The 27,927-nt window shown below is 47.0% G+C and overlaps 1 protein-coding gene across 20 annotated transcripts in view; it reads right to left on the bottom strand.

Moving 5' to 3' along the window:
* GDPD5 (glycerophosphodiester phosphodiesterase domain containing 5) overlaps window positions 1-27,927 on the bottom strand; it is a 102,859-nt gene that overhangs the window by 28,328 nt on the left and 46,604 nt on the right. The gene's annotated exons all lie outside the window — the stretch shown is intronic.

The following is a 27,927-nucleotide window of genomic DNA, read 5'->3' on the forward strand; positions in this document are numbered from 1 at the left end:
TTGTTTAGGTGGGGGATTTCTGAGGCAATTGTTTAATTAATTTTCCATTCTCCTGCGTCTTCCTCTCCCCCTTGGGCTCAGCCTAAATGACTGAGTAGTTACCATGTGGTGAAGATTACACAGAGGATTAGGGATGTTCCTACTCCTTATTCCTTCCCCTGAGGTGCTCAGATCCTGCAGAGCCAAACCACCCATCCCCATCATTTATTCCTCCCACCACCACCAGGTATTTTTAGTGTTTTGCAAACAGACCACACCAGCACCAACACTCAGCTTCCATTTCAAATTCTACTCAACGCACACAAAGGAAATCCCTCAAATAAATCTGTTCAGAGCCCCTGCTCCAATACCACAGGTAAATCCTAAGCCACAAGGACATCAATCTGTGTCTTCAAACTGCCTCTCACCATTTCCACGGGCTCCTGGTTTTACTCCCCGGCCTTAAACACACGAGTTTTCATTTCAACAAAGAAAACACTGAAATAAATTGCGTGGAAAATATTCCAACAAATCCTCTCTTCCCACAATGAGCAAGGAAAGATGAAGACTGGAAAAGTCTATGAGCAACTCTACCAGCATAATCCCTTTCCAGACCCTGAGCACACACTGGGGTTTTTTTGGAAAATGTTTTTTTCCTCTGGTGAACTCTCTTGGCTTTTTAATGATGCAAAACAATGTAACCAATATAGTGACAATAGAAAAACTACAAACTACTAGGTTTTGCCTCCTTGTCCATGCTAAGGGCTGGAGTTATCTACTTAACTGTGTGTTGAGTATTTTTTTATTATGCATCACCCTGGATACTAATCCTGTGATACAGCTCCTCCTTGTATCCTCCATCACAGAAAAAAACAAAAAATCCAAAATAAAGCAATAAAAAGGGCTGGGACGATTTCATTTTTGCTGTGCCAGAAATGATGTTTTCTGCTAGAAATTCCAAATTCTTGGCTGCATCAGCCAAATGAAGACACACAATTTTGCCCAGAGAAGCTGTGGCTGCCCCTGGATCCCTGAGGTGCTCCAAAGGCTGGATAGGGCTTGGAGCAGCCTGGGACAGTGGAAGGTGTCCCTGCCCATGATGGGAGGCACTGGGTGGGCTTCAAGGTCCTTTCCAACCCAAACCATTCCTCTCCTCCTGGATGCCTTCCAGTCTGTACATCTCCAAGACGTCAAACCTCAATTTCCCCACTGTTTGTTGGGATCTTCTCTCCCCCTCTCCATTTGGGTCCAATGCCTCCTTGCACATATAAGTTAAATATGGGTTATATTCCCACATATATTTGGGGTTTTCCAAGGCAAGTGAGGTTTTAGGTACCTTTTATGCTGAAGACCAACACTGCTACAAAAATCCTACCCTCCAACTCTTTAAAGGTCAGTCTGGGCTGAGCTTTGCTGATATTCATGCACTGGATGACACTGATTTGATAAACAAGCCAAGGAAAACATTTTAAAACCTTTGAGCTTTTTCCCCCATATAAATACAAACATCATTCCCCCCCATTATTTACATGCAAGCAGCAGAGCTTGTGGCAAGCTCTCCAAAAGCTATTTTGGGTCTGTCCTTGACGGTGCCCTTGCCATGCCTTGCTGGTTTTGTGAAAACCCAGGCAAATTCTTCTATCTCAAGGCATCCTTCAGTGAGCTCACACACAGTTCTCGGGGGGCTTTCAGAAAAACACAGAATATTTGATCTTTTAAGGTCCCTTCCAACCAGTCTCTAATTCAGTGAGCAACAGACACAATCAGAAGGGGCCCAAAAAGAAATTAATGAAGACAGAGACATTTTACCAGGTTGTAGTTTGCCAGATCTTTAAATTTTCGTTAAAAATCACAGAATCCTTAATAATAAATAAATAAATCAGTGTTTCACACACGTTCTCCACCACCTTTGCACATCCCCAATCCCCACCCCACGCCAGGTAGGAAAAAAAACAACTCCAGGTTAAGGGGTTTTGGGAAAAAAACCTGAACCACATATTAAAGGAATTTGCCACAGGAAAGCCAAGGTTCAATTTATCTGTGACATTGGCTCACAGATTTTATTCACTCTTGTGCTGGAAATATTTCATCTGGTTTAAAAGAGCACTGAAATTCATACCACAGGGGACAGATTTTCCAATTTAGGGATTAGTTTTGGTGAACTGAAGTCTCTTCCAGTCTCTTTTGCTGCAACTCCCCAAGCCAGACAAAGCATTACTTACTGCAGTGGCACAGGAAAGCAGAGAGGCTCAGGAAGCCTCTCTTCATTTTATTTATTTTGGGATCTGTAGGAGATGTTATGAGGTTTAACTCTACACACACTCCCACCAACCCATCCTACAAGGACCTTCTCAATTCAGTCAAACCTCCTATATTAGAAACAGGAATTTCTCACCTATTTCATTCCAGATGATCACACATATGCCAGGAGACACCTCCCAGCGTGGTACCATTTGTGAGCTAAAGAAATCCTTTGACCAGGAAATCCAGGCTTTCTAAAAAAAAAGTTTCTTTAGAGGAGGTTCCCTAGAAATGGATCCTCTTGCCAAAACCAGCCTGCAGGGCCAATGCAGGTTCAGCCTCTGCCCCTGAGCTGGGGTGAGAGCCCACCTGCAGAGCTGCCCCAGCCCTGGGGCCAGCAGCACAAGGAGCTGGAGCTGCTGCAGAGAGTCCAGAGGAGGCCCCAGAGCTGCTCCAGGGCTGGAGCCCCTCTGCTCTGGAGCCAGGCTGGGAGAGCTGGGGGTGCTCACCTGGAGAGGAGAAGGCTCCAGGGAGAGCTCAGAGCCCCTTGCAGGGCCTGAAGGGGCTCCAGGAGAGCTGGAGAGGGACTGGGGACAAGGCCTGGAGGGACAGGACACAGGGAATGGCTTCCCACTGCCAGAGGGCAGGGTTGGATGGGATATTGGGAAGGAATTGTTCCCTGTGAGGGTGGGCAGGCCCTGGCACTGTGGCCCCTGGTCTGCACAGAGCAGCTGTGGCTGCCCCTGGATCCCTGGCAGTGCCCAAGGCCAGGCTGGACAGGGTTTGGAGCAACCTGGGATAGTGGAAGGTGTTCCTGCCATGGCAGGGGTGGCACTGGATGAGGATTTTGAAGGTCCCTTTCAACCCAAACCACTCTACAAATCCATAATTTGTCTGCCAGACCTATTCCCTGATGAGCTCCCTGCTGAACAAAACACAATTCTAGAGAATTCCAAAGAAGCCACGCTCTTATCCATTTGATATCCACTCGACGATTCCGTGTCAAGCCTTTAAATCATTACATTTTCCATTTTCCTCACAAAAAGCAAATCAGCAGCATATCAGGATTCAGAGTGTGATTTAAACTGAGAACAGATAATCAACACTTAAGATCTTAAAAATCCAGACTGCCCAGGGTGAGACTGCATCGATCTGAAGTGGTTATCACTGCATTTACATGTGCCCCTCTTCCTGAGGTTTCAATATTTTAATAGGATTATCAATCACAGGTTTAGAAAGGCTGGAAAAGAGCTCTAAAATCATCAAGCTCAACCATATAATTAATATTCTCCATATTATATATCAAGAGTAATATAATTAATCTTTACATAGTGATAGGATATATAAATAAATTCAATATATTTATAATTTACATTGATTTACATTACATAATTAAACTGGCTCTATCAGAAGTCTGTCCCAAACCCTGCCTGAGGGGTTCAACATGTGAGACTATATTAAATTCCGTATTTACTACCACAAATAGTCCCCAGGGCTGTTGAAATGCTGCACACCATGAGCTCAGCTGCCCCCTCGCACTTCCTTCAGACCCAGCTGGGAAGCAGGGGCAGTACAACACTCTTGGCTCAAGGTCTGCTCCATGAAAGCCAAGAAAATCCAGGGCCAGAGCCAGCTGATTCCCTGGCAGCCAATGGAGCCAACAGAGCAGAAGGATTTTGCTCCAGAGAAGCTGCCGGAGTCACCCCAGTTGACGCCAGTCCTGAAATGCCATCCTGCACCTGTGCTGCCTGCTGGAGTCCTTGTCAGCTCATCCCAAGCAGGATTACATCCCTGAGATCCACCTACGCCTCCCAGCCTTGGGATGCAACAGCAGAACCCCTTCCTGAGCAAACCTCCGCCCCCAGCATCCTCCCTGGCAGCCAGAGCCCACGGAGAGCTGCAGAAGGAACTGGAAAGGGAGAAGCCTGCTTTGAACTGGGAATGGGCCTGAGGAAATGAGGTGCTGGATGGATTAGGGCTCCATCCCACAGGGATGAGCTCCCAGTGAACATTGCTTCAGCGTGGGTGAAGCTGGGTCCCTTCCAACATGTGCCCCCACAGGAGCTTTCCTGTGAAGGAACTCAAACGGCACCGCCGGAGCGTGCTGCAGTTCACCCCAGCACAGCTCAGATGGGAACAGATGGATTTTACATTCCCTCCTGGGTGAGGATTGCACCGGGCTCACGTCAAACCTGCTCTGCCCAAAGCTCTCCCAGAGCAGCTGAAACCACAGCAGAGCCCATCTAAACATTTCACCCAAAGATCCCACCCAAAGATTCCACCCAAAGATTCCACCTAAAGATCCCACCCAAAGATCCCACCCAAAGATCCCACCCAAAGATCCCACCCAAAGATTTCACCCAAAGATCCCACCCAAAGATCCCACCCAAAGATTTCATCCAAAGATCCCACCCAAAGATTCCATGATTCCACCTAAAGATTCCACCCAAAGATTCCACCCAAAGATCCCACACAAAGATTTCACCCAAAGATCCCACCCAAAGATTTCACCCAAAGATTCCATGATTCCACCTAAAGATTCCACCCAAAGATTCCATCCAAAGATTCCACCTTAAACAGAGGGAGGAGGTTGTGGGTGCTTGGAATTGAGGAGATCCACCTCAGAGCATATGGATCTTCCAGATTTAAAAGACATTTTCTTTAAAAGACTGAGAAGCAGAGAACATCAACAGCTTGGAGCAACCTGGTGGAAGGTGTCCCTGCCCATGGCAAGGGCTGGAACAAGATGATCCCTAAAATCTCTTCCCAAACCATTCCATGGTTCTGTGAACTCTACAAGGAGCCACCGCTGAGACTGGGCAGAGGACACGACCTGAAGCTGTGTAAAAGTCAGATGAGCGCAGCAATTGGGGCACATTTTTTATTATAAAAAAAAAAAAAAAAAAAAAAAAAGAGAGAGAAAGGGAAAAAAAAGAGGAAAAAGGGAAAAGAAGAGGGAAAAGTATTTTCTTAAAAACAGAAAAAACTGGAAAAAAATAAAAGAAAAATGGGGGGGAAGGGGGGGAGGAAGGAGACAGCCCTTTTGTTTCTGGAGCTGCCAGACATCCACCACGAAGAAGGCTTTTTTTAAAGCCAAAGTGCCTCTGGGAATTTATGGCTTCCAGTCCCTGTGGAGGACCCTGCCCATCCTCTGTCTCCTGAGCACAGTGAACCTCCTGTTCATTCATTAAAATAATTAAATAACTAAATAAAAATCTAACTAGAACAGGAAGAAGCTTTTAAACAATGTCTTACCCCTCCTCTCCCCCTTCTTTTTTCTTTACATCAGAAGAACTCCAGTTTTGAAAAACAGAAGCCTTTTAGTGAAAAATCTAATATTTTAAAGCAATTTCTTGCTGAAGGGCATCTTGGCTCGAAGATGGAATATCTGCTGGGGGGAAACTGGAAGGAGCTTGAGCCCTCCCAAAAATCTGGCAGCACACTGGGCAGGGCACACACAAGCAGATGGTAAACAGCACCACATGGATCTGACCACACAAACAAAATCCAGTGCGGGAATCTTCCTCCAGCTCCACACTGTAAATCCTCCTGCTAGAAGTTGTACGTGCAAACAACATTAATCCCTAAATATCCACCAGCTCAGGCACCTGCCTTCAGCAAATTAATGGGTTTTTTTGAGGGATCAGGGCCACGCAGACCTGAACAATTGGTGTCTACCTTAGGAGCAAATCCAAGAGCTGGAGGCAGACTGGAGCTCCACCACCATCACTCAAGTGTGTTTTCAGACAGTTTTAATTCACTCCTGGATCCAACAAAGGGTTTATTAAGGAGTCTGCACTCCACTGTTTTCTGGCATTTTCAAAAATCAATTTGCTGCAGGCATTTATCAGTATTAGCTTGGAGAGGAGAGGAGGAGAGCTAACATTTATCCAGCAAATACAAAGGAAAAACTGACGGCACAATTCCTCATTTTGGGATTACCCAATCGGACCCCATCCAAACAAACAAAATATAATCTTCAAGCAAGTTATTAAATCATCTCTGAGGGTGAAAGATGACTCCATCTCCCAATGGAACCAGAAACTGAGGATCACCAAGAACAAGTGTCAGCTGGAGAGTTTTGTCAATAGGAACACTTCATTTCCTAAGGAAAAGTTAAAACTTTCATTATAAACTCTCAGTATGTGAATGCAGAGTCCTTAAAGCAGTGGTTTGTTCTGAATTCCCACCCTCCTCTGGATTCTGCTCCAGGGTTTCACCACCACCCTCAAGGGGAGAAATTTCCCTTCTGTGCAGCTGGAATTTCTCCTGATGCAGGTTGTGCCCATTGCCTCTTACCAAGGGCCATCTTGGCTCAAGCTCTCAGGGCCAGGTTGGACAGGGCTTGGGGCAACCTGGTCCAGTGGAAGTGTCCCTGCCATGGCAGGGGCTTGGAACAGGATGATCTTCAAGGTCCCTTCCAGCACCAAAAAATAATGATTCTGTGACCTTCTCTACTCTTTCCTCAGTTGCTGAGAGCAGCAAAATCCTCTCTTCCCACCTCCAGCTGCACAACCCCAGCTCTCAGCCCCCGCTCCTCTGCTCCTGGCTCCTGTTCCAAACACTTTGGTGGGTTCACTTCTGTCTGTTCTAAGCCTGCCACGGTTATAGGGAGCCCTCAGTGCTCAGATGTGTTCCCTCAAGGAAAACTCACATCCAGAATTGTTACAGCCCAGGGTGCAATCAGCCTTCACTGCCAGAAGCACATCCAGCAGCTCCAGCTCACACTGCAGAGGGACAGAACTAATGGAAAGCACCTTGCACTCCATGGATTTGAAGCATTTAAGGGAGCAGATCAATATACTTGAGTAGCAAATGTTGGCCTAACAGACCTCACACACATCCGGGTAGAACTGAGGCGCCTGGGCTGAAACTCCCTGCCCTGCAGAGGGATCAGCCTTTCATCCCTGTCTGGGACTGAAGGTTCAGGAATCAAGAGAGCAGGAGGAGCCTGCAAGACTCCACAGTGCATCAGGCAGCTCCCACAGGACTCTGTAATCTGCCCAAAGGCTTTGTTTCCTCTCCATCCAACAATCGCTGCCATCTGCTGCAAAGCTCTGCTTGAACTCCTCCTCCACCTCTTGCTTTTCACTCCTCATCCTCAACTTTCTGCCTTCCCCCTGGTCTTGGCTTAGTACTTCAAATTTCCTAAGGAATGGGGCTTTCCCCAATTGCTATAGCCCTCTCCAGGCAGGGGATGGAGTGACTGGAAAGATAAATTTGGGAGCACAACCAACCTGAACCAGTCTGGTCACTTCAGAAATCCTGCCAGGGTTTTTTACTCCTTGTTAACCCCCGTGGTCTTGCTACCTTGTGCACCTGCCAATCATTATAGAAATGGGAAGAAAAAAGAAGAAATCAGTTCTGACAGACAATGGGTCTGAAGCAAGGAGCAAAGAAAAGAAAACCTTGCTGCTCTGGCTGCTGATGCTTCAACACTTAACCAGATGTTTCCTAGAGCAAGGCACTGCACATCTCAGGCACATCTTATTTGATTATTGCAAAGACTGGGCTAATAGCTCTCTGCACACCTTGTTAGAAAAGGCCATGAATGAGATTTCTGAGCTGTGACACGCTCCATTTACAATTCCATTTAGCAGGTCACAGAAAGTGGCGGAGAACATATTCCTGAAATATGTGTTCCTGCTGGGGCTGCTGGAGCTGAACTGCAGCTCAACAGATGCAACTACAAGAGAGCCAAATCTCTAAAAATATCATTGCTACACTTTGTAAAACACCTCCAGCTCCCAGCCTCCAAAAACACAACCAGGAAGGGTAGGGCTGATTCCCTCCAGGCTCCAGGGCTGGCAAAGCTGGGAGCAGTGGGGCAGTTTTCCTTGTCTAAACAGCAAGGAGAGGGAAAAAGGGATCCAAACTGAGGGATACCCCATGCCTGCTGCCCCTCCCTCCCCACACACTCTGCCAGAGGACCAGCTTCTCTCTAGGTGTCCATCACCCAACACAGGCAGCATTTCACTGTATCCACAGCATCCAGCACAAAAAGCACTGGCAGCCCTCAATGGCACCGAGATGGGAATTCCTGCGCTGTTCCAGACACGGAGCACAGCAGGAGCCAGGGCTCTTTCTGGCTATTAGAGGCTCCTGGGGACTTTCAGCAGCAGTAATCACGTCCTGGGCCAGCCCTGCCTCCTACAATTACATCCTCCTTCCTTCATTCAAGGCAGAGGTACACAAAAATCCCTGAGGGAGCCTCTGATTCATGAGGAAACAGAAGAGAGTGATAGGGGATCCCTGATCTATCCCCCACAGCATGATTTCCACAGCTCCTGATAACATGTTTTTAACCCACTGGATTCTGCCCAGCCAGCATAACCAGTGCTTCTGGACAAACCCATGGAGTGAGTTTCCAATATTCCAAACCTGTTCCTGATACTAACAGGGCACTATAACCTCTCTTTTTACCAAACACTTTCACACTTGGAGACCAAGGGAAGACAGCTATTTTTTCCAGACTAAATAGGTCCAGGTTTTCCAGTCTTTACTGATGAGCCTCATCTAGGGAAGACAAAAAAAAAGCCACAGCCCATGATTCTTGCAGAGACCAACTGGCTGAGGCCCAAGGCTCGCCTGAAGTGGGGCACCTTGCTGGGCACAGCATCCCTGCTGAGCTCTCATCAGCATCAAGCAGCAGGAGGATTTCATCCTCAGAGCCTCCTGAGGGTGTTATTCCTGCTAACTCATGCCAGCCTCCTGACAGTCCTTTGCAAAGGCACATGATGTGGTCGACTTGCATTCAGCTGATGGTTCGCTTTAATTAAAGCCCCAGCATCCCGGGGCAAGGGGGGTAGGATTAAAAACAGCTTTAATAAAAGCAGGCTCAGTGGAAAAAAAGGACTGTGTAATCTACCTAAGAAAATGGCCAATGAAGGCTGTTAAATGTAATGGCCTCAGTATTACATTTTACTCCAGAAATATCAGAAAAAAAATTATTATCAGCAGGAGGAACATTCTGTGCACATGCTGGGGATTTTGGAAGGTGATTCCTTAATGGTCAAAGCTTCTGGCTCCAGGTGGAAACAGGGCATTTGGGGCCTATGCCAGGCCTAGACAGGACTGCAGTCTGTAAAAAACCCCAGGAAAGCTGTGACACAACCACCCTGCACCTCAGTGGATCACTCAGTGCCAGAGGGAACAGCTCCACATTTGCCTTTCCTGATCCTATTTCTGCCCTGGCCCCAATCTGCTTTTGCCATTTGTCCAGCTCAGGCTCAGATGTGCCCCCAGCTCCCTCCTGTTGGGTGCTCATGAGTTTAATAAGCACAGCTTTATAGGAAGAACAGTGGATGAGAGAAATCCTGGATATTTATTTCTATATCAAGAAAATAACTGCATTTCAGAATTGTTTACAGGAAATCTGTCGTAAAACGTTCTATTAAATATCCTAAATAATCTGACATAGATGTCAAATAGATCCAAGGGCAAATGATTGGATGGGGAAAAGAATCAGACAGTAAGTTTATTTCTTGGACAATTTTCCCCTTGCAATCTTACCCTTGGCAGCAAATGTCTGCAAGACAAGTTCTAAAAATACTATTTTGTCATGATGCTTGGCACAAAATAAACAAAAATGAACCAAGGATTTCTGTGCTGGTTGAAAGGGCAAGAGCAACACCAGCCAGTGCTGGAAGACAAAATTCTGCCAAGAAAAGAGCAGTAGGTGCCATTCTTGGCACCAATATCCACTTTCCCTGGATTAGACCCCAGATTAGACCCAGTTTGGGTCTAGGAAAATCTTGCTTTGTACGATCCACAAATACCAGCCTGGGGAACCTCCACAGCAGGTGACATCTGCCCTCCCCAAAGCCCCCCTCGTGCCACAGAGGTCACTTTGGTGTGGCTGCAGGGTGCCCACAGCAGCACGTGCCAAAGGACAGAGCATCAGCAGCAAAAGGCAAAGCAGAACATTTCCCCTCATGGAAACCCACACAGGCTCTTTCTTCCCTCTCCACCGGCGGCACAAGGGACAGGCAATGACATATTAAAAAAGCATTTGTAAGGGTTGATCATCCAGCAATTCTGCCTGAAGGGTCAGCTGGGCTCCAGCTGAGGACAGCAGCAAGGAAAATGCTAAAGCAGTAGGTGTCTAAATGCTTGTGTTATTCAGAAACCACTGGGAGGCACAAAAACGAGGACTAAAATAAGCAAAATTTAGAGGCTAATAAAAGCTGCAGCGAAGAAATGAAAGGTCTGACTTACACAATGTCCCCTTCCCACTTCCCAGCAAGCTCTGACACATCACACTCGCACTGTTGTTGTTGTTGCAAGTGGGCATTTTCTGTGATGTTCATAAATTCTGGCATGCCAAAGTTGAATTATGTAACAACAACTCTGCCATGCGTGTCTGGACAGGAGCCAGGGGTCCCCCTGCAGCTATTTCCTCTCAGTACCCATCACCATGGCTGAAAGGCAAGAAGCCAACTTGCAGATGAGAGAAATAAGTTGATACCAGCCTGTTTTAAACAGGAGCCAGAACCTCACTGCTCAGCTGAAAACCTGAAGTGCCTCAGTGTCTGTGCTGAAAAAGGCCCTGCCACAGCTCCATCCCCTGCTGCTGCTCTCCAGGGCAGCACCTGAACGCTGCTGAGCCCAAAGGAGGGGCCCTGCTCAATTAAATCTGTTTTCATTCTCTTCATTTAAAGTTGGAGCATCAGCAGCAAAGGCACAAAGGCTGGCTTCAAGCAAGAGACACGGCCAGGGAGATGAATTCCCAAGGGAGGAACATTCCTGAGTCACCTTTCCAGAGCAAATTTAACATTTCCTACAGCCACAGGATGGTCTGGGTTGGAACAGACCATGGGCAGGGACACCTCCCCCTGTCCCAGGCTGCTCCAAACCCTGTCCAGCCTGGCCTTGGACACTGCCAGGGATCCAGGGGCAGCCACAGCTGCTCTGGGCACCCTGTGCCAGGGCTTTTCCATCCTCACAGGGAACAATTCCTTCCCAATATCCCATCTGACCCTCTGGCAGTGGGAAGCCATTCCTTGTGTCCTGTCCCTCCAGGCCTTGTCCCCAGTCCCTCTCCAGCTCTCCTGGAGCCCCTTCAGGCCCTGCAAGGGGCTCTGAGCTCTCCCTGGAGCCTTCTCCTCTCCAGGTGAGCACCCCCAGCTCTCCCAGCCTGGCTCCAGAGCAGAGGGGCTCCAGCCCTGGAGCAGCTCTGGGGCCTCCTCTGGACTCTCTGCAGCAGCTCCAGCTCCTTGTGCTGCTGGCCCCAGGGCTGGGGCAGCTCTGCAGGTGGGCTCTCACCCCAGCTCAGGGGCAGAGGGACACAATCTGCCCTTCTCTGCTGCCCACACTGAGGGATCAGCCCAGGAATCTCTGCTGGGATGTCCAGTCAGTGCCCTTGGAAGCAAAGCAGCACCCCGGATGGCTGCTCTTGGGAGAGAAAACTCGGTTCATTTCCTCACCAGCGAATCATTTGCAATTCCAGAAAAGGCATTTTAATCCAGCTCATATTCTCAGCCCTGTGGAAATGGGAATAATTATCCCTCTCTTCAAGAGCTGCACGTTGATTAAAGCGCCTCCAATGGAAGGTGGTACAGAAATAGCAAATGTGCCAAACTGCTGCTCCTGCACCTTGCTGCTCTCCAGAGTTTGTCAAAACAGCAGCACAGCCAGCCTGACTTTCCACTCCCCTTTCAGAGGACAACCTGGAGAGGGCATTTTCTGGAAGTTCAAAAAATCTCACACCAAAAATAACCCAAAGCTCAAGATTTTTCCTACTCCATCACTCACGGATTGTAAAACATGCCAGGAAAAAAGTGCTGGTCCTGCAGTTCTCCCACATGACTGTGGACAATTTGGGTGAGCAAACTGCTTTCTCTTCTCCATCTCCATCCACCTTCTCTTTTCACCATCTCTGTGCACAGCCCAACGTGGAATCCAGCAAGTTGAGATGAAGCCCCTGTGCTGGCCAGGAGAGGGAGGACTCAGACAGATCCCAGCTTGGGGGGGAATGCAGGAAAAGAATTCCCAAAGCACCCCTGGTTTGCAGCCTGGGCTTTCACCAACAATGGAAAACGTGCTTTTTGGCTTCACATATGATAATAAAAAATATTTGCAAGCACAGGGATAGATCATGCCCAGAGTGTCAGTGGTGCCAACCCAAAAGGCTTGGGTTTTATCCCAAGCACACCACCTCTCTCCTGCTTATGGAAGAGAAAATGGCCCAAAATGAGGCAGAACCTGTGTCATAACCAAGGTATAACACCTGCATTCAACAATCCTTCTCCACCTTTCTCATGGAGCAAAGCAGCTCCTCAAACTACTGCTTCAAAGGGAACCCTGGCAGACATCAAAATGCTCTAAAGGCTGCTCACTACACTCAGAACCAATTTTTTTCCTCTTCCTACTCTTCAGCTCACAACAAACACCTTGGACCTGAAGGAATGTAAGATGAATGCATAGTAAAGAAAAAAAAAAAATTGAATTTTACGGTAATTTAATTTTTACCTCCCCTGCAAAGAAAGCTTTCCAGCCCGTCTGTCCCCTTCTTCCTGCAAGAGCTAAACTGCTTGTGCAGCAAAATCCACGGCAGGAAAGTCATCTGCAGAGTCACTGCAAAGTCATCTGTCACCCCTGTGAGCTTTGTCATCACAATCCCTAAGCAGAGGTTTGTTCCACCGAGAAAGGGAATTTTGGGGAGGAATGGCCTTGAACTTGTTCTGCCTTTGGCTGGGCTGGGTTTTTTCTGTGCATCTCAGAGAATGAAAACTGCTTCAGTGAGAAGCAGCTGGTGAGAAAAATGCCTGCTTTTTCAATCAACAGCTAAAGCAGTCCTGGTTCTTAATTATGACTAATTATATCAAGGCACATTTGGTGCAAGACACCTGTTTATTTTTCAAAATGAAAATCCAGCCAGCACTGCCTACACAAAGCACAGGAAAAGTAAAAACTGATGTACAAACCCACTTGAAGGTGTCAACTGTCTGCCTGCAGGACACCCACCCCAAAAAATCCAGTCCTTTGCCACAGGAAATATCTGAATTATCCACGACTGCCATTTCAGCTGGACTGATGGAACTTCTAAATATAGCACGTGCTAAGCCATATTTCCGATTTATTTCTTTTTTTCATAGGCTCTTCAGCAGTCTGGTTATTATTGCTCCAGATCTGCTGAGAGAATATCAGGAGTATTTCACAGAGATCCATCGGGACTCTCTGTTCCTTCCTCTCCAAAGGCAGGCCAGGAAGCTCAGAGGTAGGAGGTGCATCTGCTGTTTCAGCTCAGAGGAACCTCAGCCTGGATTTACTCCAGCACCAAACAGGCTGAAGCTTTCAGGAGAACCAGGAAAAAAGGAAAAGCAACAGCTCCAAAGCCAAGCAGGAGCATTGTCCCTGATGGATCTTTTACATTTTCTTGCTGCATTTCATACCCAAACAGGGCTGATTTTTCCCTTACCTGCCCCATCACAGGGGAATTTCCCAAAGCATCTCCCAGCTGTTGTGTTGCTGGGAGCAACACAAAGGATGGAGAGGACAAAACCAGGGAGGCCTGACATCAATTATTTTTATTTTTTTTCCCCACCACACAAATCTTTGATGAGCAAAGCTTTCCTAACCAATTGCTCATCCATCAAAGAAGCAACATCAGAACTGATTTTCTTCGGCCTAGGCCCACCCCTCCAAAACATCCTGCCCAAAGCAATGTGAAAAAAACCTAAAAAATAATAAAAATAGCCTCAATAAATCTCCTGGAAGCAGGCTGTGGCCACAAGCCAACCTGATTTACAGCTGAGCTCTCAGGAGGCAAGAGACAGGACAAAAGTGGAATATGCCCCCATCTCAAATTAGGAAAACCACAGGGAGAAGTGCATTTGAGTGTTGGCATCCCCAGCAGGAGAATGGTTGCCAGAAGCAGGCACAAAACCATCCAGTTTGGCCAAGATTCCAAGTGAGCAGATCTGGACCATTTATAGGAGCAGATCAAGCTTGAGGTCACTTATATAATCCATAAATAAAAAATAAAAATTATACTTTAGAGTGTGTCCAGGGCAGGGAATGGAGCTGGGAAGGGGCTGGAGCCCCAGGAGGGGCTGAGGGAGCTGGAAAGGGACTCAGCCTGGAGAAAAGGAGGCTCAGGGGGAATTTCTGGCTCTCTGGGGGTTTTGTCTGGAGAACTTTGTCCAGAAGTTTGGGCTCTGCCCTTTAACAGCCTGCTGTTTTCTCCTCACACACCACCTGCATTAGAAGGTCTCCAGCAGAAAATCAGGACTTCAGAGGAACTGGAAGATTTATTTCTGTGGCCGAGTCTTTTTCTTCTCGATGTGCTCCATGCTGAGTGCAAAACTGAGTTATTAACGTGCAGTGCTCCCAGTTCACAGAGCTGATGCATGTGGGAAACCACCAGACAGATGTGGCAGCTGCCTGAGGTCGTGGGGGAATATAAAATAAATCTGACAGAATCAAACAGTAGCTCAGAGAAGGGTGAACTCTGTTTTCTGCTGGCAGGTATTTTTAAAAAAGCAAATAAACCTTATCAAAAGTACATTGTCAAGATGATGGCCTGTGGCACACAAAAAAAGTGCTTCTAAAAACAACCAAGCAGACCAAAAAAAACCCCAAAACCAGCCCTAAATAAAACAATAAACCAACCACACAGAAACCTAAAAACCCCACAAACCAAAACTGAACAAACACCAGTTACAGACTTGGAACCAGCAGGGCTCGCAAGCAGAATCACAGAATTATTTGGGCTGGAAAATCCAGCTCCAAACCCCTGCCCATGGGGCAGAGGTGTTGGAAAACAACTCGTATCACCACTGGACAGCAGAATTCCCCCATCAGGAGCAGTCAGACAAGGGTTGAGCCACGGATTCAGGACACAGCAGCACCCTGGGAACAAACCAGGGGTGCCACGGGATAAACCAGCCCATAAAAGCAATTGCACCTTCCTTGCTATTGAGCTTAATAAACTGCTCCTAAATTATTAGGTCTGGCCTGATGTAATATCCCTGGCCTGCCTTGAGCAACAATCTATAGGTTTATTGGATTATAAATTAGAGTCAACAACTCGAGCAGGGTACAAATTAAAGATCTGCTTTGGAAGCAGAATCACCCTGATGCCATAAATAATGACACATTGCACCTCCCTTCTTTTATTCTTATTTACATTGAGGCTGTGCTTTAATTTTACAACCAAAGTCCTGCAGCTTGTGAATCTTCCCTTCAACAGCATCTTTTTAAACCAAATTATCTTTCTCTGCTGGCGGAGAACACGAGGACCAGCGCCCCCAGGTCTGGACTTTTCAGTCCATAACTCAGCCAGCTCTCCATCTCTTCCAAGCCCTACCAGGAATTCAGCTGCTCCAATCTCCACCACCTCAGGTACCTTCTCTTTTAGCCCAGTTTTGCACCCCTCAGAGGTTTGTTTTTGGCTTTTTTTTAGTGTAACATATTCAAAGAAAACACCTCAGCCTTTCCCAAAGGTGAACCATCACCAGATGCTCCCGGGGAAGGCCACAGGAATCAGCAGATTTCAATCAAGGCTCAAGGAGCAGCCAAAAAGGAATAGATGCATCTTGGAAACAACTGGACTGAGCATCCCTGGACACAGAGTGAGGCCAGGGAAAGCCAGTAAAACACTGGGATTTTCCCTCAAAGTCACTACCAGGAAGCTTTTCCAGAGGAATCATTAGAAGCAACAACTTCACACAACATCCAAGCACCCCATTTTATTTTTGCCCCTATCCTGCAGTTCGGAAACAGGGAAAATCTGGAATTTTCAGGGTTTTACAGCCATCTCTCTGCCTGTAAAAGGCACAATAGTCTTTGTGAGCCCTGACAACAATTAAAAGCATTTCCTGCTCAGGTTGATGCCGCTGCATCAAGATAAGACAACCCATCCCATTTTCTCCACCAGCCTTGTCATTGTCCCTACAGGAAAAGCAGCATTTCCAAGAGGAGTCTCATCTGGATAAGTTGGTTTTCAATATTCACAAAGCCTCTGAAGAGATAAACAGTGACCCTGAGTTTGTCTTTCATGCTCAGAGGCCACAAAACCAAAGCCTCTATTCACAGACAGCAAATCAATCCTGACACCCTCTCCAGACCTCTGAGAAAATTAAAATCATTTTTAAACCCCAGCAAACTCTGACATCTGGAATTTGACTGCACCAGGACCCCGAGGAGGATAAATAGCTGCAATTTTGCAGGCAGCAGTGACAGCACACAACTACAGAGGACTCCTTTCCTACCACTGGAAATAATTAAATTCATATTTAAATCACCCTCCTCCTCCCACCAAATTATATGAAAGCAAATCCACTGTAGAAAGTTCTAACAAATAAAAAGCAGCAGCCAAACACACAAGGAGCACATGATTTATTTCACAAGCTTTCCTCACCAGTGTCAGTGTCCCTACATAGTAAAACATGGCTTAATAATAGAGCTAAAGTCCTCCTTAAGCAAAATTTCGGGAAGCCAAGGAAAACAAACCCTAATCCTATTTCAAACCAGTGCTGTGATGACAGACAAAAGTGTTTAAACAAAGCTCAAGATGTCCATACATGAATTATTAAACTCAAAGCTTCTTTTCTACTAGTGCAAAAAGCATTTCATCCCAACCCCACAAGCAAGGCAAGAGTCCAAAACTTGGGCAGTGCATGAATTGAATGATTTCTCCCCAAAGTATGTCCACATATTTGTTTCTTCTCCCTTTACTGACTCCTTCCTCGTCATCTTTTGAGGTGTTTGTAGAAGGTGGAGCCTGCCAAGATCAAGATCTCCATTAAAAAGGCACCATAATTCAGAGAATATCAATTTTCCACCTAGGAAATGACTTTCCAGAGCTAACTCGGTGGCATCTAATGCATGTCCTGAATCTGAAGGCATCCTCAAGCTTTAATTTGCTCCAGGGAAGACAAAACACATCCAGAGGAAACAATGATACCTGAAATTTTAATTTTCTGCTCTCCACCAGGAGCTCCCACCCAACTTTAACACCCAGCAGCCTCTGAGCAGGTCAGTCCTGAACAAGTAAAAGAGGAAAAAAAAAAATAAAATGTAAAAACATGAATAGCAGGAGGAACAAACTCTGCCTGCTTCTGAGAAGCACCATGAAAGTCACCCAGATCTTTTCTTTATTGATCTCAAAGCTGGGCAAAATAAAATCCCTTTCTTAGTCTGGTGTTGTCTTTAAATCAGCATCATCAGGAACAAGAGGACGAGAACTCCTTGTCCTCAGCCAGCTCTGGTGCAAATGAAATCTCTGAGTTTAAAGGGGGGCTGCCTTTGAGCAGCCTGGTGTTATTGCAGCTCTTAGGAGAGGGATTTTGGCTATTTCTCTCCTTTCAAGCAAACAGAAAAAAGGAGATCACAAACAGAAAGAGGAAGAAAAACAGAACAGGTTAAAAAAGGGAGGGAAAGAGATGTGTGCCAATTAAATAACAACCACAAAGCAACATGCATCATTTTACTGCCAAGAAATGGGGGGGGGGGAAAGGAATAAAAAAAAGGGCAAGATTAGCTGTTGAACAAGCCCATGCTGGTGGAAGCAATGTGGAAGTGGAGAAACCAGAGTTTCTTTTCCTCCTGGTGCTTTTTGTGACCTCAGCCACCCTGGAGGCTCCAAAGGCACTGTCCCCTCACCCATGGCCATCCCCACAGAGCACTGCAGCACCAGGGCTGGGAGAGCTTCCTCCTGGACCTCATTCACCTCCCCAGCTTCACTGCAGGCTTCTAAAGAAGGCAAACCCAGAAGTAGCCTAAAAAAAAAAAAATCATTATTGCCACCTCTGAAAAACCCTTCAATCAGTGGTAAAATTGTAATGGAGGCTTTAGAGCCATTTCAGCTTTTTACCTCTCTAATAGCTTTAAACACTGGTTGCAAGTGTTGAAAATCTCAAATTTAATTTGTTTTCAAGCCACAGAGGCACCAGGCTAATAAGAAGCTGAGTGCTGGCTTCTCATAAAGCTGTTTTAGTGCTCATAACCACTTAATGTGCCAGCACCAGCAGATGCTTCCCAGATTGTCCCCGAGGTGCAATGTCCAGGTTGGTGCTGGGATCCATTTACAAAGCACAGGTAAGAGCAGCATCTCAGGGGTAAACTGGCTATTCCCATGTGGAGGTAAGTCAGAGAGGAGGAGAGGAAGACAAGTCTTCATTTCCAAAGCTGTCCTGTAGGGCTTTACAAGCCCCCAATAATGAGAGAAGGGGTGCAAGACTTGAGAATAAAACAGATCCAAGAGCATCTCACACACAGCAGAGAAATGAGCCCAAAAAGGGCCCAGAAAAGCAAGCAGAGCCTCCAGCCTCCACCACAAGCTGCTGCAAACCCCACAAGTGCAGTGCCAGACTGCCCCAGCCATCAGGCCCACCCAGCATCATTCAGAAGGGAGCCACAGGAGCATTTCCAGGCAGCACTTGGCTCCAGGTGAGCCCATCCACCACTGCTGGCAGCCCCAGAGACAAAAGCATTCCCATGGGATGCCACTGTGGGCAGCTTCCACGAAGTGACAAGGCTGGGGAACAAGTGGAAATTGGTAAGAAAAACAATTTGGGAGCACAGGCAGTGTATAAAGTCATGAATCACACCCGGACAAGAGAGGGCAAACAAGTGCTCAACTTCAACCCTGTTGCAAAATATAATTGTTTAGCTGCAGTTGTCAGTTCATTCAATACCTTAAAGCATCCTGACAGCTCTGTGTGGCCTGGGTCACTTCTCCATCACTTTTCCCCAGCTGCAGCTGCTTTAATGCTCTCACATAGATCTGCTTTGAAGGAACAAGTTCAGCCCAGGAAAGCTTTGTTTCCAAGAGCAGAACAAAGTGTTTTCCTGAATTTTGCAGGATTTTCTAGAAAAAGGAGTGAGAATCATGGAATAACACAATAGTTTGAGGCTGTAGGGGACCTTTTAAAGCTCATCCAGTCCAACCTTCCCAGCAGTGAGCAGGGACACCTTCCACTATCCCAGGGTGGTCCAGCCTGGCCTTGGACACTGCCAGGGATCCAGGGACAGCCACAGCTCCTCTGGGCACCCTGTGCCAGGGCCTCACTATCCTCACAGGGAACAATTCCTTCCCAATATCCCATCCATCCCTGCCCTCTGGCAGTGGGAAGCCATTCCCTGTGTCCTGTGCCTCCAGGCCTTGTCCCCAGTCCCTCTCCAGCTCTCCTGGAGCCCCTTCAGGCCCTGCAAGGGGACTGAAAGTGCCAAATGCCATTTCACTAACATGAAGAAGAAACATTAAATTGACACCTTAAAAGCCAAACATTGGTGAGAAAAGGGCCAGACCCCAAGCCTGTGTTTAATTCATTTCATCACAGCCATCATTCAGGGCCTTCAGTACAATTAAAAAAAAAAGCCCAGAGGAATACCAAATATTACAAAAACCAGCACACAATGGCAAATCCCAAACCCACCCAGAAAACAGAACAAGGAACTTGGGTTGAAAGGAACCACCAAATGCAAACATTTGGGTTTATATCACCCACAAAGTGGTGACAGTTCCGTGTGTGGGTTGCTGAATTAAGAGCATTATCCTACGCCCAAATCAGCGCTTGGGGGGTTGAAATCACAACAAATCCATTGCATCAGCTCTGCCCACATTCCAGAAGTGGGGAGGGGAAAGGCAAAGCACCCCTGACTGCTTTGCTGTGTGAATTATGATGCTACCAAGAGGTGTCCAGGCTGCCGTGTCACACTGCTGAATTACAGCACACATTTATCTGCTGGTACAGAATCCCGAGGGAAACACCCCTCATTAGCTCCTCTGACCCCACTGAAGCAGCTCTGCTCTAGCTGGAAATGACATCCAGTGCCCTGACTGCATGTCCCCCACTTAGGAAAGGGCTTCTGCAAAGATGTGCCACAGAGGCAGGGCCAGGGAACAGCTCCCAGCTCCTTCTTCTGCCACTTCCCCCCAGGGCTGCTCACTCTGCTCTGGCAGCGGGGCTCAGATGGACACAGGAAAGGAGGCGAGGGGGAAAATGAGAGCAAGGGGAAAAGAGAAAGAAAGCAAACCCCAAACACCTTGAAATCAGCATTTCGCAGAACCACAGAATGGGCTGGGATGGAAGAGACCTTGCTGGTGTCACCACTGAGGAATTCCGAATCCCTGGCATCGTCCTTCTCCCTGCTGCCTGAGGCTTCCTGCCAGCACCAGCCACTGCCTGCTCTTTTGGAGCTGAGGTGTGTGGTGTTGGGGCTGATGCCACCAGGAATCACAGCTAATTTGGGGGCTTGCAAGGTGTTCTCTGCAGCTTTAGCTGCTTTGACTTCAAACCCAGGCTCTGGATAATAATCCAAGTGGACCCTGAGCAGGGCTGACCTTTTTTTAGGTGATTGACTAGCTCCTACAGCAGTTACAGAATTTCTAATCCTAATTTCTAATCTGGGCATCCTGGGCCAGCCCCCCTCACCCTCAGAGCCAAGAAATCCTTCCCAAAATCCCATCTATGTCCTCTGTCAGTGGGAAGCCATTCCCTGTGTCCTGGCACTGCAGGCCCTTGCCCAAAGTGCCTCTCCAGCTCTCTTGAAGCCTCTTGAGGTATTGCTTTGTAATTAAGAACTGCTGCAAATCTGAAACTTGAGAAAGTAAATACCACACTCACATCAATCTATTCATTAGTTATTCCCACTGAAGACAATTAAAACCCTGAAGCAGAACAAGAGGCTCACTCCAGCTGCACCGAGCAACTAAAAGACAACTCTGAGCAGAATTTGTCTTCAATCCCAAGGAAATTAATTTCCCAGCTTGTTCAGCCCTGTGGGCTCATCCCAGTGAAACTAAGATGCCAAAATGAAAGCCGATGTGCCTTTAAATTTTTTTGCTGCCATTTCAGCCCAGGCTGAACAGAAGTGTTATTTTTGATTTGATTTTTTCAGTTTCCTTTTATACAACACACCAAGCCACCTCCCATTTGGTCCAGCATATCTGCAGAGGGCAGACTGGCCCCATCCCTAAATCCTCCCATCACAAAACCAGAAATAAAGTTTGAAGCAGTGAGGCAAACTCAGTTTTTCAACAGGTGCTGTTGGTGAAAATTAACTGTAACTTTAGAAAGTCTTTTCTTTCTAATGAATTCCCACATTCCACAATGATAAGCTGTCCAACTCAAAGAAAGCAGGAAAAGCAATTTTTCACTTACCCACCTGGGGCCAGTTCATCACAAAAGAAAATAAAAACAAGAAAAAAAAAATAAAAAAAAAAGTTTAAGCAACAACAGCAGAAACACAGCAAAAATACAGCCAAAAAGGTGATGATCCTGAATTAGTTTCTACTCCCAAGCAGGTAAATTCTGCCTGAGTGCTACAAAAGGCTCAGAGCAGCTGAACAACATCCTAAATGAACAAAGTATGTGAAAATACAATATATGGAAGGAGGTCCCTGGGACCATCTCCGATTCTCAGAGGGAATGTGCTCAGGAATAACTGTGTCAGGAAAATTAACCTCTCAACTCTAATGCCTTTTTTTCTCTCTAAGAAGTCCATGTGTCCCACCCAAACCAATCTCACTGGAAAACATTTTTTTTTTTTCCCACTTAAGATATTTGTCCAGTTTTATCCTTCAAACTGGGAGGGTTTCTCCAATCACTCTTCAGGCAAGTTGATGGACATCAGTTAATTAAAATCAAGAACAGACAAAGATTGGATCAGATTGGATCCAACTACTGGAATGTTTTATTTCCTTGCCCTTTACCCTCCTTTCTTCTTCCCCAGGCTGCATCTTAAGTTTTACTACAGCATCCCAGATTGGGTTGGGAGGGACCTTAAATGCCACCCAGTGCCACCCCTGCCATGGCAGGAACACCTTCCACTGCTCCCAGCCCCATCCAGCCTGGCCTTGGGCACTGCCAGGGATCCAGGGGCAGCCACAGCTGCTCTGGGCACCCTGTGCCAGGGCCTGCCCACCCTCCCAGGGAACAATTCCTTCCTGATATCCAACCTGTGTTCAACCCAGACGGGCACAAGGCAGGAGTGAGAAGAAAGGAGCCCAGAGCACAGCAGCTGATCTCCTGCTCCTCCCCAAGGCCACCCCTGTGCCCAGGCACAGACAGGATGTCGGGCACCGCGACCCCGCTCTGACCCAGCTGGCAGATCCTGAGTGCTCACATTTTGCTCCAAAAAGTGCAGCCCCATCAAAACACAGACTTATTTATCCCACACGATGGTCCAGAGGGCAAAGACACATCTGGTAACAAAAGCCACTGAATGGGCTAAAGTGCCAAAGGCTTTCTGCCCCAGCTTTGGTGGCAACCCAGTGACCTGAAGGCCTAGAATAAAAAAGGAATTAGAGCAAGGCAAAACTGAAGTGCCTCTCTTTCAAGTGGAGAATGGATAAAATCAGGGTCTTCCCCAGCCTCCACAGGCGCAGCTGACATCAACAGAGACTGTCTGAAACAGTGGACATGTCAGATTTACCAGCATGAGGTTAGGGCTTGGCTTCCCAGAAACAAGAGTGCACTTGTTCCTGTATCTGCCAGACAAGGGGATGCTTTGTGCAAGTCAAAGAAATCATGTCTTTTTCTAATACTTGACATATGGAAGGGATTTACCTATTTTTTCCCTAGGAGAGATTTAAATGGGTTCAGTGCACGGCCAGAGGGAAACCAAATGAAGCCACTGGGCCCAGGAGCAGCTGAGTGTCCAAAGCCAGCATCCCTCTAGATAGAGGCAGAAGCTTGGCTTATTTATTCATTACTATTTTTTAAATCTCAAGGGTGAAGTGTTGGGGAAAGAAAATAAACAATCATCCATCCTGGGAGTAATTTAAATGCTGGAGTTGGCTCATCACACGAGGACTTGGGTATTTCAAGCCCAGCACATGACAGACATTGGCCCATCATAGGCTCCACTTTGCCTCGTGCTGTTTATCCCTCACTTCTGGCTGGAGAAGCAGGAATCCCTGATGGCTGCAGAAAACAGCAGCAAAATCCTTTGGTCAGACTTGAGCACACAGCAACTAAATCCTGCAAACACACACAGAGTAATTCTGCATCAGCCTCAAGGGAAAAAAAACCCAGTCTGTGAAATGAGAGATCCTTTCCAGATACTGCTCAGCTACACCCTCACTTCTGATACAGCTTGAGACTCTTGAGTGTTTTGGGGAAGGAAAAACACCCAGACAAGGAGGCAGTCACAGAGGGCTGGTTTGCTCAGGATGTGGGGTGGTTTGAGTGGTGACAAACCAGGCGTGGTGAGCAAAGCCTCCACTAAGGCACCACAGTGAGTTCTGAATTACAGGAACCAGGTTTGTTTTCCCAGAAAGGCCACAAAAAGTCACGTCAGAAAAGGTCAAACGTGAAGGGGCAGCAGTGAGCAAGAACGAAAGAGCTTTGTGGTGAAAGGAGCAGTCTGGGGCAGTGGAAGAGCCAACACATGGACACCAGTAACACCCATCTCTCCTCCCAGGCATCATTGGATGGGATATTGGCAAGGAATCCCTCCCTGGAAGGGTGGGCAGGCCCTGGCACAGGGTGTCCAGAGAAGCTGTGGCTGCCCCTGGATCCCTGGCAGTGCCCAAGGCCAGGTTGGACGGGGCTTGGAGCAGCCTGGCATGGTGGAAGGTTGGAATTACCTCATCTTTAAGGTCTCTGCCCACCCAAACCATCCTGTGATTACAATCAAGAGAAGGGCTGGTTTCTGCTGAAAGGGACAAGGATCTGGAATCTCTTTCCTCTCCCTTTGCTAAGCCTCCAGCTGATCTGATACCGCTGAAACGGTTGGGAATTTGAGTCCAGCAAGGACACTTTTGCATAAAGAGGATATGAAACTCACCAGACTCCTGCTGTTCACATCACCCTCAATCAAGAGCCTGGTGCCTGCCCAGCAGCCCCCCACACCACAGCTGATGGGCAGGGAGGCAGGAGCTGCTCTCCTTGGACCCATCTTGGGCACAGGCAGCATGATCTGAACAACCACCCAAACTACACTTGTTGGTCAGTGGCACTGCTTTTCGTCACCCAAAAGTCAACCCTGGCTCTACAACCAGGAGAGCCACAAGGAAATTGATTCAGCTTCTTACAGTCACAGGCTGCAAGTGCAGCCTTCAAACAAAGCCTCCTCAGTTGTTTAATTTTTTTGTTCCATAATTCTCACTGGAAAAGGGCCTCATTTGACTTCACTGAAGCCAATTGACTCTGAAGTGCTTGCTGACCTCATCTGTAAGTAAGTATCTGGCAAATAAAGGTTCAGAACTGCACTTCAAGAGGAAATGATGTGTCCAGACCAGTTCATCAGCTTTCCTTTTAACACCTCACTGTAGATAGGGCACAAAGGCAATGGAAAAAAAAAATAGAATAACTTTCAACCTTGAAATGAGTACAAAGAGTAACAACCAAAAAACAATTAAAACCTCTAGCCATGAACAAGCACGTTTCCTGCTGCTGGTTATACCCTTGAAATCCCACTCTGGAGCCTGGCCATAGTTCTTCTGGAAAGAACCTGGAGAAAAAGCTTAAATCTGCAACCAAACACTCCTAAATGGAAGTTTCCTTTCCCAGAGGAACACACAAGACAGTAAATAAAAATCACAGATCAGCTTTGCTGCCAACAAAAAAGAGTAATTTTATTTATCAGCTTTGCTAATCAGTTTTGTTAATAAGACATGTCAGCAGCACAGAGGTTCCCAATTCCTAAAACCACAAGCATTCCCGGAGCCCAAGCACTTTGGATCCCCACCCAGACCCCACAGGCAGCAGAGTCCTCTCCAAAACAGCAAACTGGCAGATGACTGAAATGTCTTGTGACCAATGCCAGGAAAGCCACGCCTCACGTATTTTCAACTTGTTCCCTTCCCTGCTGACCATTATTGCAGATTATTTCAGCAAGGGCCTGGAATAACAGGACAGAGGAGAATGGCTTTGAACTGCCAGAGGGCAGGGTTAGGATGGGATATTGGGATATATGGGACAATTGTTGTTCCCTGTGAGGGTGGGCAGGCCCTGGCACAGGGTGCCCAGAGAATCCTAGATCCCTGGAAGTGTCCAAGGCCAGGCTGAACGGGGCTTGGAGCAGCCTGGGACAGTGGAAGGTGGAATTAGGTTATAATCTACTTCCAGATCAGTTCCTTTCCTAACTTCCACCTCTTCCTCAGCACACCCTTCTCAAGGATCTTCACCACAAACTAACCCTGCTCCTTCCAATTCCCTCCATTTCATTCATTCACTCCCACTGGGGCCAGGTTTCCTTCTCATCTAGTTAATTCTCGTGGTCATTTTGGAACCACAAGCATCCTTGGGGCACTTCCACAAAGTCTACTTTTATGAGAGATAGAAAAAATACCTTCAACTCGGATAGGAAAAGGAGAAAGGATCACAAAAAAGCCTTTTCCATTGGCCCCTGCACTCTCCCTGTGCATCCAGCCAGCCAATAATGATACACTGCAAAGTTGTTCTCCAACATTTTCTGCCCTGTCACAGCCTGACTGTCCTCACATCTATTCCAGGACATCTGGGAATTCATGAGAGAGGCTGGAAAAGCAGAGTTGGTGAAGCAGGAGACTGACAAATTCAACCCCAAATGGAAAGTAAATCACTCAAGTCCAACTCAAGGGCAACAAAGTCACATTTGCTTCCCTCTGGGTGAGGAACATCAAGTCTCCTCTGGAAAAGGGGCACAATTTTTCACTGTTCTGTCAAGATCAGAGAGAGAACTTCTGACACTGAGGCTCCCACAAGTCAAACTTCCATGATCTCAATGCCATTTCACTTTTCTCATTTTCTCTCCTCAAAATTCACACTCATGGCTGCACACATGGGAAAGAACTAAATATCTGAGTAAAGAGACACAATAAATTAACCTGGGATTAAAAGGACCACAGGTTCCCGTGGCTTCTTTGGAAAAAGGAGTTCTACAATTCAATTATAAAAGTCTAACTGTAACAACAACTGCACAGCAAAGAGGAAGAACATTTGTTTAGGAAAACAAGCAGAAAATCCACTTCACTTTTCCCCTTCGTGGAGGGAATTCAGAAAACATTGTATCTTGATGCTGTGTAAACAATCTTCAGCAAACAGCTGTAAGATTGCTTCGGTCACAAGCCCAAAATCTGGCACCATAGCAGCTGCTGTGCAGAAAATGAACTGTATCCCAGTCAAAACCACTACAGGGAACTCACAGGGAAAGTCTGGAAAGGCTTTCCCATGTGGGTTAAACCAGGAGTTGATTGAGCATATTCAAACATTCAAACATTACAAGAGTGGCTGCACCACTTTCCTTAGACTGGAGGAGCACTGCTGTACCCAGGGGGAAGAAATCTCTGTAAAAACACAAGTCCATGTAAAAACCACGGCCCAAAAATCCCTCCTTGCCCCCTCTTCTTCCCTTTTTCTCCAGATTCAGTGCTGGCTGTTCAGAGCCCCACGTTTTGCAGATGCTCTGCAGTACAAAACCTTTGCCACCTCTAAAGCTTTACAAATCCCAGGGCACGTTAATCACCCAGTCTGAGCCCATAATCCCAACCCAGGCCCCACAGTCAATGGGTTTTGCAGACTCTCCCCCACAGGCATTCTGCCTGTATCAGGACTAGGCCAGAAATTCAGCATTAATCAAACATCCTCACCCTGACAATATTTCGGGTGCACCACAAGGTTAGGCTCTAACACTCCAGCTTTCCTGGGCTTTCCAGGATCTGGGATTTCCCATCCTTCCAACCAGCTTTGCTGAAATAGGGAAACTCTTTGACAGAGACAGAGCAGGTTAATCCCAGCCTTTCTAGGAGCTGTCTGAGGGTGTGGAAATCGGAGAGGAGCAAGCTCCTGGCAGGTTAATCCCAGTTCCTGAGGCTGGAACACGCCTCTGCTCCTTGCCAGTCCTCCACAGGATCCTGCCCTGTCTAAGAGAGGTCTTGGCTCCTCCATGAAGGCCAAAATATGCTGTCCCCAATTAAAACCAGGCACAAAGTCTGGTCTGAAGGCACCACGCACAAAACAAATGCAATTCTTGCCTGGCTCGGCTGTCACACGGATTTCAAAGAGCTCCTCTGGACAATTATCCACCTCACAGCCTCCCTGTAAAGTCAAGGGCTCAAAGGTGGAGGTTAAAAGGTGTTTAAGTGATGTGTAAAACCCTAAACACACAGCCTGGTTTTGCTTTCATTTCCAAGCATGATGGGGAAGAAAACAGAATCACAGAATCAGAACAGTTTGGGTTGAAAGGGACCTTTAAAGACATCTAGTCCAATCCCCTCTAATGAGGGGGGCACCCTTGGGAACAATAAGGAAGAAACACATTGATATTTAATGGAATGACTGGATTTCCCTGCATTTAGCCCATCAAGCCAACATGACTGGACACATCCATTCATGGGGACTCAGCTCTGACTCACTGCTCACATCCAACATGAAGCATCCAATGCTTCGGTGCCCAGCCTCAAATCAAACAACCTTGAAAGAGCCTCTTTCCCTCAAAAGCTCCTGTGCCCTCAGGCCTACGGTCTGCAACACTCACAAATTGAAAAACACACAGAAAAGGGCAAATTAACCCATCCTCTAATAGCAGATTTCAGCAAAGCAAGCAATTTCTGTGACCAGTGACCTCTGGCCGTTTGGGAATCAGCCCTGACAAAGTCCCAGCTCCAAAGCCTGTGGCTTAGATCATCTGTTCAGGTCATTTCACAGCTCTGGCCAAGCGGGAATTACAAGAGCATTTCACCAGAGAGTGAATTAATACACGCAGCCCAGACACAGCACTGCAATTCATTATGCTGATGGATCACAGCTCCTCGTTTATCTTCACACAAAAGGA

The sequence above is a fragment of the Cyanistes caeruleus genome, chromosome 3 (genome assembly GCF_971803275.1).
Source record: "Cyanistes caeruleus chromosome 3, bCyaCae1.hap1.1, whole genome shotgun sequence".
In the NCBI taxonomy this organism is placed as follows: domain Eukaryota; kingdom Metazoa; phylum Chordata; class Aves; order Passeriformes; family Paridae; genus Cyanistes; species Cyanistes caeruleus.